The sequence below is a fragment of the Rutidosis leptorrhynchoides genome, chromosome 9 (assembly GCF_046630445.1).
Source record: "Rutidosis leptorrhynchoides isolate AG116_Rl617_1_P2 chromosome 9, CSIRO_AGI_Rlap_v1, whole genome shotgun sequence".
In the NCBI taxonomy this organism is placed as follows: Eukaryota; Viridiplantae; Streptophyta; class Magnoliopsida; order Asterales; family Asteraceae; genus Rutidosis; species Rutidosis leptorrhynchoides.
This window is the reverse complement of record NC_092341.1, coordinates 68,715,446-68,729,528: the sequence shown is the minus strand read 5'-3', so window position 1 is coordinate 68,729,528 and position 14,083 is coordinate 68,715,446. Positions and strand designations below refer to the sequence as shown.

Here is a 14,083-nt window from a genome sequence, read left to right as displayed (position 1 = left end):
AATACTTAAATTAAGGTAAAAATGTGGAGGTGAATGTTGGATGATAGCGGAGATTGGCGGGTGGCGAGGTGATTAGTGGTGGTGGTCGAAGCTGGTTGGCTTTGAGTTCCACTTATTATGTAGGTACATTATTTTCACTGTTAAACCATTGTAATAGGTTTGTTTTTTTTTTTGTATCCATGTGAGTACTTTGGATGTTGCTAATATGTTACACTATTGTTCTTTATTCAAAGTTGTGTTTCTATGTTTTTTATTTTTGTCGTCCTATTTGTTCATGTCATTTTTACTCCAGAGAGTATTTTGCATGTTAATAGCTGCGTTTGGTTGGTTGGTTTAGGTTTTAGTTGCATATAGTTTGTATGTTAAATTTGATACGCATTCATGGTTACTGAAGTATGCTCCGATTAGAAAAGCTGTTTGTTTTCTTAAGGTTTACAGTTAACGCTTTACTGTACTCTTTATGTATGTCTAACCGTTGTTATTACTTTCATTTTAAAAACTTACCTCGACGTATGCTATTGCTAACTTCTCCTAATTAAACTGTTAGTAGTCCAGAGTAAGAAAAAACTAAGAGATTAAAGGAAGGAACGATAGATTGGTATTGTTGACTTCCAAACCCAAAAAATGTAAATGGGCATAGTGGGTAGAGATTGTGTGAAGTTTGGTTCTAATTGATGTACATATGCAGACCATAACAAAGAGCCATTGATTACTTGATTAACTTCACTTACTACTGTAACTACACTAAACTCGTATTTGTTTACCATAACTCATAACTGGATCATATGACACTGACATTGCAGATTCAAATATTGAAATCTTTTGTCGGTACTTAGCATACTTGGCGTGAAAACTGATGTATTGACATACTATGTATATTTTCACTTATTAATTACATCTAACAACATGTTCACATAAAATTATGCAGCCATAATCCATGATTCTACAAAAGCTTTCTTCACCTTCTTTTCACCAACAACATATTACCGAATTCATAATCGACGACATCCAGTCGAGGAAACAAGGTTACAATTGCCATCACAAGCTACAGAAATAGGTAACAACTTATAAACAACACATATAACTATCTATTAAACAATTATTTTTCCTCTACCGAATCTTAACCTTTTGTTCAGATACCGTCTAATGTAAATATTAACCTAAATATTAGGTCTCGACTCTTTTGTTCACATATTAGCAAGCATAATACCAGTCCAGGTCCTCACTCTTTTGGATAGGTCCTCACTCTTTTGGATAGGTAACCTTATCTAAATACTATTATCATCATAATATTAGTTAACACTTGCTTCGCATAAACAAGAAGGCACCACACCTAGTTTGGACCAAACCTAAACTTCTTTGACCCGTTTGACGGTTTTAATTTGAACGAGATGTTGTATTCCAGTTCTCATCTTTTGATTGAATTTTACCGGATGTTTTAATGTTATAAGTTTTTTTTTTTGCTAAAAAAGAAAAAGTTGAACCAAATCTATAAATACGGAGTAATATCCTACTCTCTTTCTCCTAGTTGAATAAAATCCTAATTTAATTATTTACTCCGTACTTCGTATTTCTCCCAACTTATCTTTGCTTTTTGCTCCCGTTAATCATTTACTCCGTACTTTATATTTCTCCCAACTTAATTTTGGTTTTTGCTCCTGTTGATATTTACTTACCTACTATTCTAAATATATACTAGACTTCACCCCCCTCTGCCGCCATTTACCTATCTACCGGTAATCGTACTATACCGTTCATCTTATACTCCAACAACCACTAATCCGTCGGCTACACGCTTCCTCTCCTTTTACGGCCAATCACAATGTCACCGTCTGCCAAACACACTTAACACCCTCCTTTATAGATCTGCCAACAACTCTCCTCAGATCCGTGTGTGTGCCCTTTTATGTGCAAACCACCAACATGTTCAGTTTGGTGGTTGTTTCCGGCAGTGACGATGGTGGTGGTGTCGTCATTAGTAGGATCTGTGTGTATTATCTTCGGAACCGGTCGTTTATGGTTGGTGCTTACTAGTGGCGGATCCAGAAATTTTTTTCACCGGGGGTGACTTTTTTTAAAACTTAGGGAATTTTTTTTTTTGCAAAATATTAGAGGTTTTGGGGAAAAATATAGAGTTTTTTGAGCAAAATTTGAAAGTTTTTGGGCAAAATACGAAGGTTTTGGGGCAAAATATGGAGGTTTTGGGGCCAAAATTTTTTCCACCGGGAGCAAAATCGAAAAACCGAAAAAATTTGCACTAAAATAACCCCTTAACAAATAACCCCTAAACAAATATATAGCGAATCTCAAACAAACCCTAACTGTTGCCAGAGTTGCAGGAGGGGGTGGGTATCTACGGTATTGTAGGTGGTGATGGGTGTTGGCATATTTGCAGGTGGCGGTGGGTGCCGGAATACGTGGTCGGAGTTTAAAGAACAATTTCACATATAGCTATGTTCTTTATTTCGTCACCATCACCCACTTCAGTGTGCGTAATTATTATGTTTAGATCTACTGTGAGGGGTCTTTGAAATTGGATTTGAGCTGCTCTTTATCTGTGAGGGTCATAAAATATTTGGAATGAACTTTGTTTGATTTTGTGGTTAGTGTACGTCCCTCACCATTATATCCTCTCTTTTGGTGTGTTTGTGACTTGCTCATTGGAAAGAAGAACAAAAATGATAAAATACATATTTCACCCTCATATAAGTAATAGATTGATTCAAAATGCAATGAATAGGTTATCTATCTCCTAAAATTAAATTTGGATAATCAAGAAGTAATGATCCAGAGGATCTTTCTAGGAGAGATCCTCATGAGAGATCAATATACAAATGGAAACCCTTCAGTGCATGAAAAAGGAATTTTAGACGGTTTACTGGGTTTTACAGTATTAACAGCAGACATTTTGGTTATCACCCTAGCAGAAATAACGATTATGAATAGTTCATCACAATATGATGTGACTAACATGTTGCTTAATAGTGAGACTCTCCATGCATGGAGAGAAGTTGAAATACTCATTGAACTAGAGTATTTGCCTACTAATGTTAACTTTAAAAAGGAGTTAAGACGTTACGAGGTTTGATTCTAATAACAAGTAAAACTATTTATCATAGGTTAACTATTAAACTATGTATTTAGTTTTTAAAAGGTCAAGAGGGATGCGCTTGGGGAACATGAACTATTGATCATCCATTAAGTTTAGTGTTATAGTTAATGGTCTTTATTTCACACTTTACCTGTTTGCGGTGTTTATTAATTGATTAGAGAGTTGACGATTATAGTTGCTTGAACTGCTTGTCTCATTCGTAGTGCTATGTTGCAAATAATTTGTTTTGAGACTCTCAAGAAAATATACTCAAAGAAAATTACTTGCAGCATCGTCCTACGAATGAGACTAGTAGTTCAAGCAACTATAATCCTTAACTTTCTAAACATCACAAACATGTAAAATGATAAATAAAGACTATTACGTATAACACTAAATTCAATGCATGATCATTGGTTCTTGTTCCATTCCTGTTCCCCAAGCACATCCCCTTACCTGTTAAAAATAAAGTAGTTTGATAGTTGAAATTATAATAAATAGTTTTAATTATTTTTAGAGTTGAACCTCGTAACGTCTTAACTACTTCTTAAAGTTAACATCAGTAGGCAAATGTTCCAATTCAATGAGTACTTCAGCTTCTCTCCATGTATTGAGAATCACACCATTAAGGAGCATGTTAGTCACATCATATTGTGATGGATCATTCATAATCGTTATTTCTGTTGGGGTCATAACTAAAGGGCTATCTTCTCATCATCTGTCAACATTGTAAAACCTATTGAACCGTCTAAAATTTCTTTTTTGTGCACTCAAGGGTTTCCATTTGTGAATCAATCTCTCATGAGGATCGCTCCTAGAAGGTTCCTATGGATCATACTTCCTGATTATCCAAATTTCATTTTGGGAGATAAATAAACGATTCACCGTATTTTTAATCAATCTATTACGTAGAGATTCCTAAAACATCACACAAATCACATCAAGTGATTCATCAACATCTTCAGAGATTAAAGGATTATTAGTCAAGTTCCTAATAGATGATTCAAACTTTCTGTAAGAAAAAATAATCTTACAAAGATGTTGATAACCAAAAGTACAAAAAAAGAACCCGAATTGGAGTACCAACCGGAAGCTTTAATTAACGACGTAGACGATCTTTGTGTTCATCAGCTTTATCCACAAAGACAAAGACCTTGTAACCGTTTATGATTCCATTGAGATAGATATAGTAGGGATCAATGAAAGTTAACCTAACCCACCCATTTTGCCACTACTCTATGTATAGTATCAAAGACTACCAAGTCTTTCTTCAAATAATAATTGTTGTTCATGTGGCATACTAGTTTTGGAAGTAAGACTTGTATCGTTGTGCTAACCCGAACATGCCAAGTGTACCACCAATCACCACTTTGGCTCCCCCTTTTCTCTCTTGACTAAGTTGAGTAGCTAGCTATAAAGCAACCAAAGTATATATCAGATCCACTAAAACACCAAAACAGACCTGAATCTAATTTGATGCAACAATAAATAATTATATGTGAAGATACATAAAATAAAATGCTAGAAAATACGAATTTTCAATTTTAAATATGATATATTAATGTGCACATAACCTACTTTCTTGGATGATGACGTTCTTTTTTTTTTTGAAAAGCAAGTAAATTATATTAATATAAACCGGATAAGTACAAGTCCCTATAAACTATACAACGAATATTACAACTCGATTACATTTGATGACTATGATCATGCGAGTATGCGAGATTCGAATAGTTTCAGCCGATTCCTGTTCTTTGTGTATCCGAGAAGATGTAGGAGGATGGGTTTATGAGCCATTGGTGCCACTCGATTGGTGATTTTTTTGCTCTTTTTGAGATCCAAGAATAGCTTTGTGTTTGTATTTCGTTGAGTATGATGTCGTGGTTCCAATCTTTCTTGCTAAAGACTTTTAAGTTGCGGTGTTTCCATAGGATGTAGATGGTGGACCATTTGGTGGCTTGCCAAATTGAGGTACCGGTTTGATTGGAGGAGAGGTTTTGGTTGATTGATGTAATGTCGGAGAAGTTAGTTAGTAAGTTGTTGGGGAGCTTCCACCATTGTAGAATGGAACTCCATATTTGAGTGGTTTTTGGACATAGAAAGAGGATATGATCTATGGATTCGATTTGCGCTTCGCAAATTGGGCACAATATTGAGTCAAGGTCGATATTTCTTTTGTCGAGTTCGGATCTAGTTGGTATTCTACCGTTTATGACACGCCATATGAAAATGCAGATTTTTTGTGGTAAGAATTTATTTCTAGGTGTTGGTGTCGAACTGTGTGAAGTTGCGAGTTTTAAGTTATCAAGGATATGAGATAGCATTTTTGTAGAGAAGGAACCGGAAGGGTCGAGGTTCCATTTCCATGAATCCGGCGCCTCGGTAAGGGAGATGGATGATATGAGATTGTTTAGTTCAGTTAGCTCGCGAAGTCCACGTCCGGTAGGTGTACGAGTCCAAGCCCATGAACCGTGTGTGATTGTGTTGGAGAGTGTGAGACGGTCCGCGACTGAAGCGTTTTTGTTTGAGTCGAGCATGTATAGCCTTCGGAACAGGTTGTTGAGTGGTTCCGTACCACACCAAATGTCGGTCCAGAATTTGGTGTTCGAGCCATTTCCAATTCATTTGTTGATCGAGGATGAGAAGCTAATTCCGATGTTGTCCGCGATTTTCCCTGCTTTAATGATCTCGTTCCAAATTGTTCTACCTGAAACTTTTCTAGAAAAATCGTTAGTGCAAACCCCGCCCCCCGCCCCGTAAATACTCGAGATTATTTTTACCCATAAAGCGGTTTTTTCGTTGTGGAACCTCCACCACCATTTACAAAGTAAAGAAATGTTTTTACAAAATAAGGATCCAATGTTAAGCCCTCCTTTGTCATATGGTGATAAGATTAATTCCCACTTTATCCAATTAATTTTGTTGTTTGATTCGGACCCGCCCCAAAAGAATTTTCTTCTAATTGCTTCTAGAGAGTTAATGACTTTGGTAGGTGCGTGAAATAGGGAGAAATAATAGAGTGGTAGGCTTGAAAGTACGGATTTTATTAAAGTGAGCCGACCGCCATAGGATATGGTTTTGGCTTTCCAATCGGAGAGGCGTTTTTCGAATTTTTCAATGATGGGGTGCCATGATGATGCTTTAGTAGATGGGACACCAATAGGTAACCCGAGGTACGTGAATGGGGTAGAGCCCGCCGAACAGTCGATGGCCTTGGCCATATCTTCCACTTCCGGTTTGGGAACCCCGATCCCGTAGAGGCTACTTTTTTTTAGGTTAACTTTTAAGCCAGAGATGTTTTCGAAGCATTTTAACAGTTTAGCGATGTTTTTAGAGTTTCGTTTGCTCCATTCGCCGAAGAAGATTGTGTCATCTGCATATTGAAGATGGGAAATAACAATCTCGTCATGTCCGACGCGGATACCTCGGAATTGGTTTTTTGTGATGGCACGTTTGACGAGGATGTTAAGCCCTTCGGCTGCAATGATGAACAAGAATGGGGAGATTGGATCACCTTGGCGGATGCCCCTACCGGGGGTGAATTCACGTGTGGGGGAACCGTTGATTAGAATAGAGATTGTGGAGGAGGAGAGACATGCTTTAATGAAACTTATCCATTTGATTCCGAAGCCTAAGCTCTTCATAGTGTTGAAGAGGAAGTCCCATTCTATACAATCAAATGCTTTTTCAAAGTCTACTTTAAAAATAAGACCTTTTTGTTTCTTACGTTTTAGTTCGTCTATAATTTCGTTGGCAATGAGTACACTATCTAGGATGTTGCGACCTTTTAGGAATGCCGTTTGTTCGGAACCTATTATTTTATGGATTATTTTTGCGAGACGGTTAGAGAGAAGCTTTGTGAGGATTTTGTAATAGCAACCGATGAGGCATATCGGTCGGTATTCGTTAAATCCTATAGGATTAGATTTTTTAGGAATGAGTGTGAAGAAAGATGCGTTGCAACCCTTGGATATCTCAGAATGCAACCAAAACCAGTCAAGAGCCGCAGTTAGGTCCTCTTTTACTAGCCACCAGTATTTTTTAAGGAATTTCATGTTGAATCCGTCGGGGCCGGGAGCTTTAGAGCTGTCGCAGTGTGCTTAATTTGGATGATGACGTTCTACCCAATTTTACAAGTCCAGTGTGCTTAATAATTAATACCCAAATCAAAATACCAACATAATTCAGATATTAAACCTTCCTCTTGTTTTTCTATACCCTTCAGTGGTGTCCACAAGCATCACTGCTGTTACTTCCCATGGGAGCCTAGCAGACGAAAATAACATTTGTTGACTTACGATTGCTTGAATTCAGTTAAAGTAGAAAATGGAAATAGAAGTACAAATTAAATCGATAAGTGATCTAAAGTATAATCAGCATGTTTGGTTATTAACCCTACAAAATACACAAGCTTAATAAACTATTAGTTATTAATAATCAAAACATACCCTAAATATACGGATCCAATTCTAGACCAACAGCCGTTGTGCCATTACCAGCATCTGCAACAATTAATTTTCAAGGGTTGCTCTTTTCCAAGTATGTGATCTTGTGACAAGTATTGTATAAGGCGAACCAAACTTATAAAAAGAGTATAAGCGGTCAAGACCTACAAAGGCATTTTGACTAAAGAACACTACTAAGATATCAATAATATATAGATATAGATACATAATGTGTCTATATATTGGGTGTTTTTTCTATTTCCCATGAATTTTTTATTTTTATTTTCCTAAGATAAACCAACCCAAAGCAACTCATTCTTGAGTAAATGGGTCAAATTTCAACTATACACGTAACTGATTTTGTGAATTCCCGATTGGCAGACTCAACGTGAAGCATACCAGGCAATGCAACCGCATCTCCTACACCTTCATTCATAATTACTATCTTTTTCAAATTTAAAGCTTGCCTATCTTTTTCAAATTTAAAGCTTGTCCATCAGTAGATGAATCACCACGCATAGATGAATCAGACCATGTTAATTGGCCCATTAGATAGAAAGAGGGAAATCACGCAGCATATAAGCCCATATCCGTATTAGGATTAGGGTTTATAATCATAACTTCATATGAATGGCTTCAATTTGGTTGCTGAACATTTTATTCTCTCTCATCTTCAAAAAGTACTTCAGATCTGAAAAACCCCTTTACTCTGTTCTTTACATGCGGTTCTTGTTTAAAATAAGGTATGTATGTAATGTAGTCATTTTATTCTATATTTTATTTTGTAAAGAATCGTAAGTTGAAGATTAGCACATAAGAGTGGCTTCAGTTTAGTTGCTAAACATTTTATTATCTCTTATCTTCTCATCATCAACGAGTACTTCACTTCCGAAACCCTGTTTTACTCTGTACAATGGTACTTCGGTTGCACTTGCTGTTATTATTTTAAATAAGGTTTGTATAGTCACTTTATTATTTATTTATTTATTTTTTGTAAAAATCGTAAATTGAAGATTAGATTAACGACTGAGGAGCCCTCTTCGCGGCGGAGAACACCTAGAAAAGCATCCTACTTAAGAATCGTTGGGCTGGATATGACTTTTGTTCTATATATATACAACCATATATGTATTTAATATTTAAGAAATGATCACAAATTAAAAGGAAAATATATAATGGATTATGATGTCATTGTTTCAATAGTTTATAATCATAATACATAAATCCATGGTTGGTACATAACTATATTATTTTTATTTGACTATTTTACCCATAGTTGGTGTAACTGAATACAAAAAGTAATATTCTTGTTTGACCGTTCTGTGGGTGGAATTAGGTAGCATGGACTATTTAATTTTTAATGTAGTTAGATCAATGTGAGTATTGAATTTTACAAACTTCTAATGTACTTTAATGAAAACCTATAAAGCCATATAAACTATAAATATTAATTAAGAAACTCTAATATTCTGGATTACTTCGTAATTCACGATCTACAGAAAACGAAACCAACAATTAAATAGTTGTAATAGTTAGTTAATGTCAAAACGCACCTATAGCGTGCTAACTTTCTCCCAAGGTCATGATCGGTAGGTAAATGCTCCAAGATCACACTTACTTTCGCTTCTCTCCATGGAACAACGGTCTCACCGTTGAGCATGTTCGTTAGTTATATCAACCTCAAGTTGTGTTGGATTATTGATCATTTCCATTTCTGTTGCGATCTAAACCAGCAAGATAATTTTCTCAGCATTTCCCATATTATAAAAGCTGTAAACCTCCTATAATTTCGATTAGTTGCAGACAAGGTTTTCCACTTATAAATGGACCTTTCATAAAGATCACACCTTGGCAAATGACATAGTATGACACAATATGATCCTACTCATAGATGAGGTATGATCCTTCTGAGAGTTTCATTCATAAGTGGAAACCTTCGTTTTGAAATAATCAAAATTACAGGAGGTTTACGGGGTTTTATCATAATAGGAAATGCTCAGAAAATTGGCATGTTCGTTAAGACCACAACGAAATAGAGATGATCAACGATCCAACACAGTTTTAGTTTGATATGACTGTGACTAACATGCTTAAAGTAAGACCGTTGGTCCATGGAGAGATGCAGAAGTAAGTGTGGCTTTGGAGAATTTACCTACGGATTGCGATCTTGGGAGGGAGTTAGCACGCTATAGTTCGTTTTGACTTCGACTCTAACAACTATTTATTATATGTTATACTTTTGTCTAATTTTTTATTTTGTGCTTAACAGTGATATATCATCAAGAAACATCATATTGAGGAACAGTAACACAGATGAATAAGCGTTTACCTAGATTTTTGCTTAGTTATGATGATAATGCTTTTAGTTATGAAATTATATTGTTGATATGAACTTCTATTTTGCTTTGTTATATTGTTGATATGAACTTCTAATGCTTAGTTATGAACTTCTATTACTATGAGATTTTTTTTACTATGATGATAATGCTTAGTTATGGACTTTCTATCTGATATGAATTTCTAATGCTTAGTTGGTCACTATTATAATTTCAAGTATCATTAACTGAGCTGAAACTCTAAAAGAAATTGACCAGTGCAAAGGTTTTAAATGAATTATAATTAAGAAGGTTTGAATGATTTTCAAATAGGTCGAGTAAGTTAAATCTTAAGTGTAATAATCTGCATTAATAATCCTCTAATGTTTGATGTTAGTCTATCTAATAGAATGGGCATTGGTTGATACCCATTTGAATTGTTGCTGCACATATTGTTTTCTGTTAGGTGTTTATATTTTCCTTATCCAGAATTGGCTTTGAGTTACGTTGTTGCTGCTAGGGGTGTGCATGCTATTGGAAAAATCGAAAATCCCGAGGACCGGAATCGAGCATTCACAAAGAGTTTTGGTACAGTCAATGGTCCTTAAATTTTATATTTTTCGGTTCTCGGTACGGGATGGACAGAACTCGAAAAAGTACTGGACCAATCTTTATACATTATGTAAATCGATTTTTAGAAGAAAAATAAGAAAATATATAACATACACATTCTGTAAATCGGTCGAATATCACTTTTTATTTGAATATGTTTATGCATTTTTGTAAATCGGTCGAATATCACTTTTTATTTTTATTTAAATTTAAATATGTTTATGCATTTTTATCATACTGCCTATTCAAAATGGACTTTGGAGTATAAGTTCGTTCGGTATTCAAGGATTAAATATTGGATATATTAATAATACAAGTATGCATTAGCTAACGCATAATATATTAAGGCCACTTTTGTTGGATTGAGGGCATGTTTGGCGAAGAGCTTTTGAAGCTTTTTTGAAGCTTTTAGCTTTTATCTTTTATGAAAAAGCTCCTATTTAATATAAAGCTCCGTTTGGTTCCGTTTGAGAGCAAGAGCTTAAAGCTTTTTAGGAAATAGAAAAAGCTTCTAATTGAAACGCTAGCGTTTAGGGATAAAAACAAGCGTTTGATAATTGAGTTACATAAATAACCTTCCTATTTATTAGAGATCTCCCACATAATTCAGTTATCTCATGATATTGAAAGCCCAGATCCTAATTCTAATTTCATTCTCCTCGTTTCATAGTTGCCGCTGCCAATTTTTTCTTTGGGGGAAACACCAAGTGTATTCTACTCGTTGGTTTAATCATTGTATTTTTATGCTTCTAATCAATGTTTCTGTTTTTAATTTATATAAGTATTATAGCTTTATTGTTGAATTTGTCATCCGAACCTGAGTTATTCGATGATTGGAGAAAAAACCACATCTTCTAGAGTCCATTGACTAGCTGATGTGTCTTAAATTTTGTTGGTGTAATTAGGAGTCTGTAATAGAGGTGGTGCTCTGCTGCTCACATCTTGCACGCAAGAAGTGCATTTGTAAGGGATATGTCTGTATCTTCATGTGTAACTTATGTGTAATTTAGGGTTATTCTGCATCATCTCTTTTGTTCCTGCTATGTTACTTTGGTTTGTCTGCATGTGGATTTTGAATGGGTCACATGGGGTTAAAGTTCTTTCAAGTATCGATAGCTTTTTATGTTCTGTTTTGTCCTATATTAGCATATTTAGGGTTAGTCTCATTCATGTGTATGCTCATGCTATCTTAGCTTGGTTTGTCTACATGTGTATTTTGAATGGCTCACATGGGTTGTTCCTGCTATCTTAGTGCTCATTCATACTTTTGGTTTATGTGCAATCTTAATACTCATTCGTATGATAATTGATATAGATAACGATATATAGAAGTGTATGTATAAACTGATATAGATAATGATAGGAACTAATGAAGATGATAAACGAATATCTAGCATTATACTTGGTTGCTTGAATAATGACTATGTTTTATTAGATTAAAATAATGATATTTAAGTATTTTATCTAGTGTCCATTTTTGTCATTTTATTTATTTTTTAACAGCTTCAGCTACAATGTCAAACAATTAAATACATTTAAAAAACTTCTGCTAAACGCTTTCAGCTAAACGCTTGCAGCTAAACGCTTGCAGCTTCCCGCTAGTTTTGCCAAACATACCCTGATTGTGTCTCTTTGGATTTGGATTGTTTATGTGTGTTATATAATTAACCCCTTACCTACTAAAAACCTCGTGCCTTTCCCTCGTTTCATTACACCCACCGTTTCTTCAACCTCCAAAACGGCATCCCTTTACCCTTATAAATTTAGACCTTCTACGTAATACATCGGTTCTTATTTCCTCCCCTTTCCACATCTCTCATCTCCATCATCACCCGTCACCCATATCTCCCCGCGGTTTCCCTCCCATCTGAACTGAAGGCATAGGAAGAGATGCCGCTGACGATGGCTTCGTGAAACCTGATGATCAACAAGAATTCAACGGTTAGAACTTACTCGATCCGGAGATTTGGAATGGAATGGTCCTTGCTCTGATTTCTAGGTCAACAAATTGACGCAATTAAAGAGGTTAGGGTTCATATTCTTAAATTTTACCGTTTAAGTTGCCTATTGTTTTTCCCCTTCGTGTTTCAGTTTATGCGACTGACTTGAAACTTACAAAGTTTTTTTTCTTCAAAAATTTATTGTTTGTCGTAATACGCAACAGATATGATAAATAAATATCATGCAACAACTATTGTTGTTATTGTATAAAATATTCTGCCAAATATGAATTTCGGATCATATGTTAAAAAGGTGAGATGGTTAGAGATGATGATCTTCAGTGATTTAGTCATAAGATCAGCCAATCATTACAATTAGTTGATTTTGCATTACTGCTGTTAATTGGTATTAATAAGTTTCAAGCTATCTATTTACACAAATTATTATAATTATATTTCAGTTCGCGTTTCGCGTTTGCAGATATTCCTCAGATAGTAGTGTCTTGCGTTACAAAAAGATTGCAAAGAAGTTACAACACAATACAGTTCGGGATGTTGCCTTGCGTTGTAAATGGATGTCGGTATGCTTAAATTGCTCTTTTGTAGTTATGGAGATCAGGTTGTATGCCAACTGACTATAAATGTTTTCCTTTTTTAATCGTTAAATGACAAACACAACTTTTTACTTCCGAGTATGTATGAAATAGGTATGAATTAGATCAGTTGTTTGACTTTGAGTGTTCGACTATAACTTTATTTTCCTTTCCCCGAAGTAGTTGGATACTTGGATATGTGAACAGTTTTGTAAGTTTTCCTATAACCAGTTGTTACTTTACGTTATAACATGTTTCTAAAAGGCTTTTTGTTAGTTATGCACTCCAACTGTTTGCGTTTATGTCATCGATGTTAACCGTCGATAATCTAAACGGCTTTAGCGTCTGTTTGGCCAATTATATTAAGAAAATAATCCCCTTATTTAGTGCTTGAGTTGGTTGAGAGTAGCTTCATGACATAAGCAATGTCCTAAATGATAACAGAAAAAAAGGATCTTATTGATTGTTCTATATATGGTCTTCTATAGGTTACAGATTTGTGTCAACATATATGTTATTTACATATTTGTAAATGAATGAAGTGAATGATGATGCATGCTCATATATTTTTCTATCAAAAAATCTACAACAAGAGAATTTGAAAATCAACAAAAGATATATGATCTGTACATTGGGCTTGAGGGGATGAATCATTAAGTGGATTTTTTAATTACTCTTTAATCTTTATGTGTATGTGCAAGTATGAGATCTTATCCGGTAACTAATTGTTATGTTAGACTCTGATTATTGATTCAGTTTGAGTCCCATTCATTTAGTCGAACGACTTGGACGGGTCAGTTATTAGAAATAAAAAGAGAGGACCAAGAGTGATCTGAAGTATATTAAAGGGGTTATTTCACTGCTTATAAACTGGTTAACAACTTAATAGTACTGCCTAATGTTAACTAACGTCAACTGTTTGTTAATTGTCCTTCTCTTTTCAGAGCAAACATATATGATGAGATGCATGCAAATTTTGTTCACGATACCATCAATGGTTTAAATATGGTGTATCTGGTAGAGTTATTGTTACGTAACCTGCATTTTACAGGTCAGGATCAGATGGGATTAAAAAACTTTATGAGTC

The 14,083-nt window shown here is 35.0% G+C and overlaps 1 long non-coding RNA gene across 2 annotated transcripts; it reads left to right on the top strand.

Annotated features, from left to right (window-relative positions):
* Nucleotides 1-10,638, top strand: LOC139866446 (uncharacterized). 2 transcript variants are annotated; one of them, XR_011765459.1, is made up of 3 exons: nt 1-119; nt 929-1,057; nt 10,318-10,638. It is a non-coding gene; the product is annotated as an uncharacterized lncRNA (long non-coding RNA). The 2 variants fall into 2 exon arrangements; XR_011765458.1 differs by having other exon boundaries at nt 7-123.
* The last annotated feature ends 3,445 nt before the right edge of the window (nt 10,639-14,083 follow it).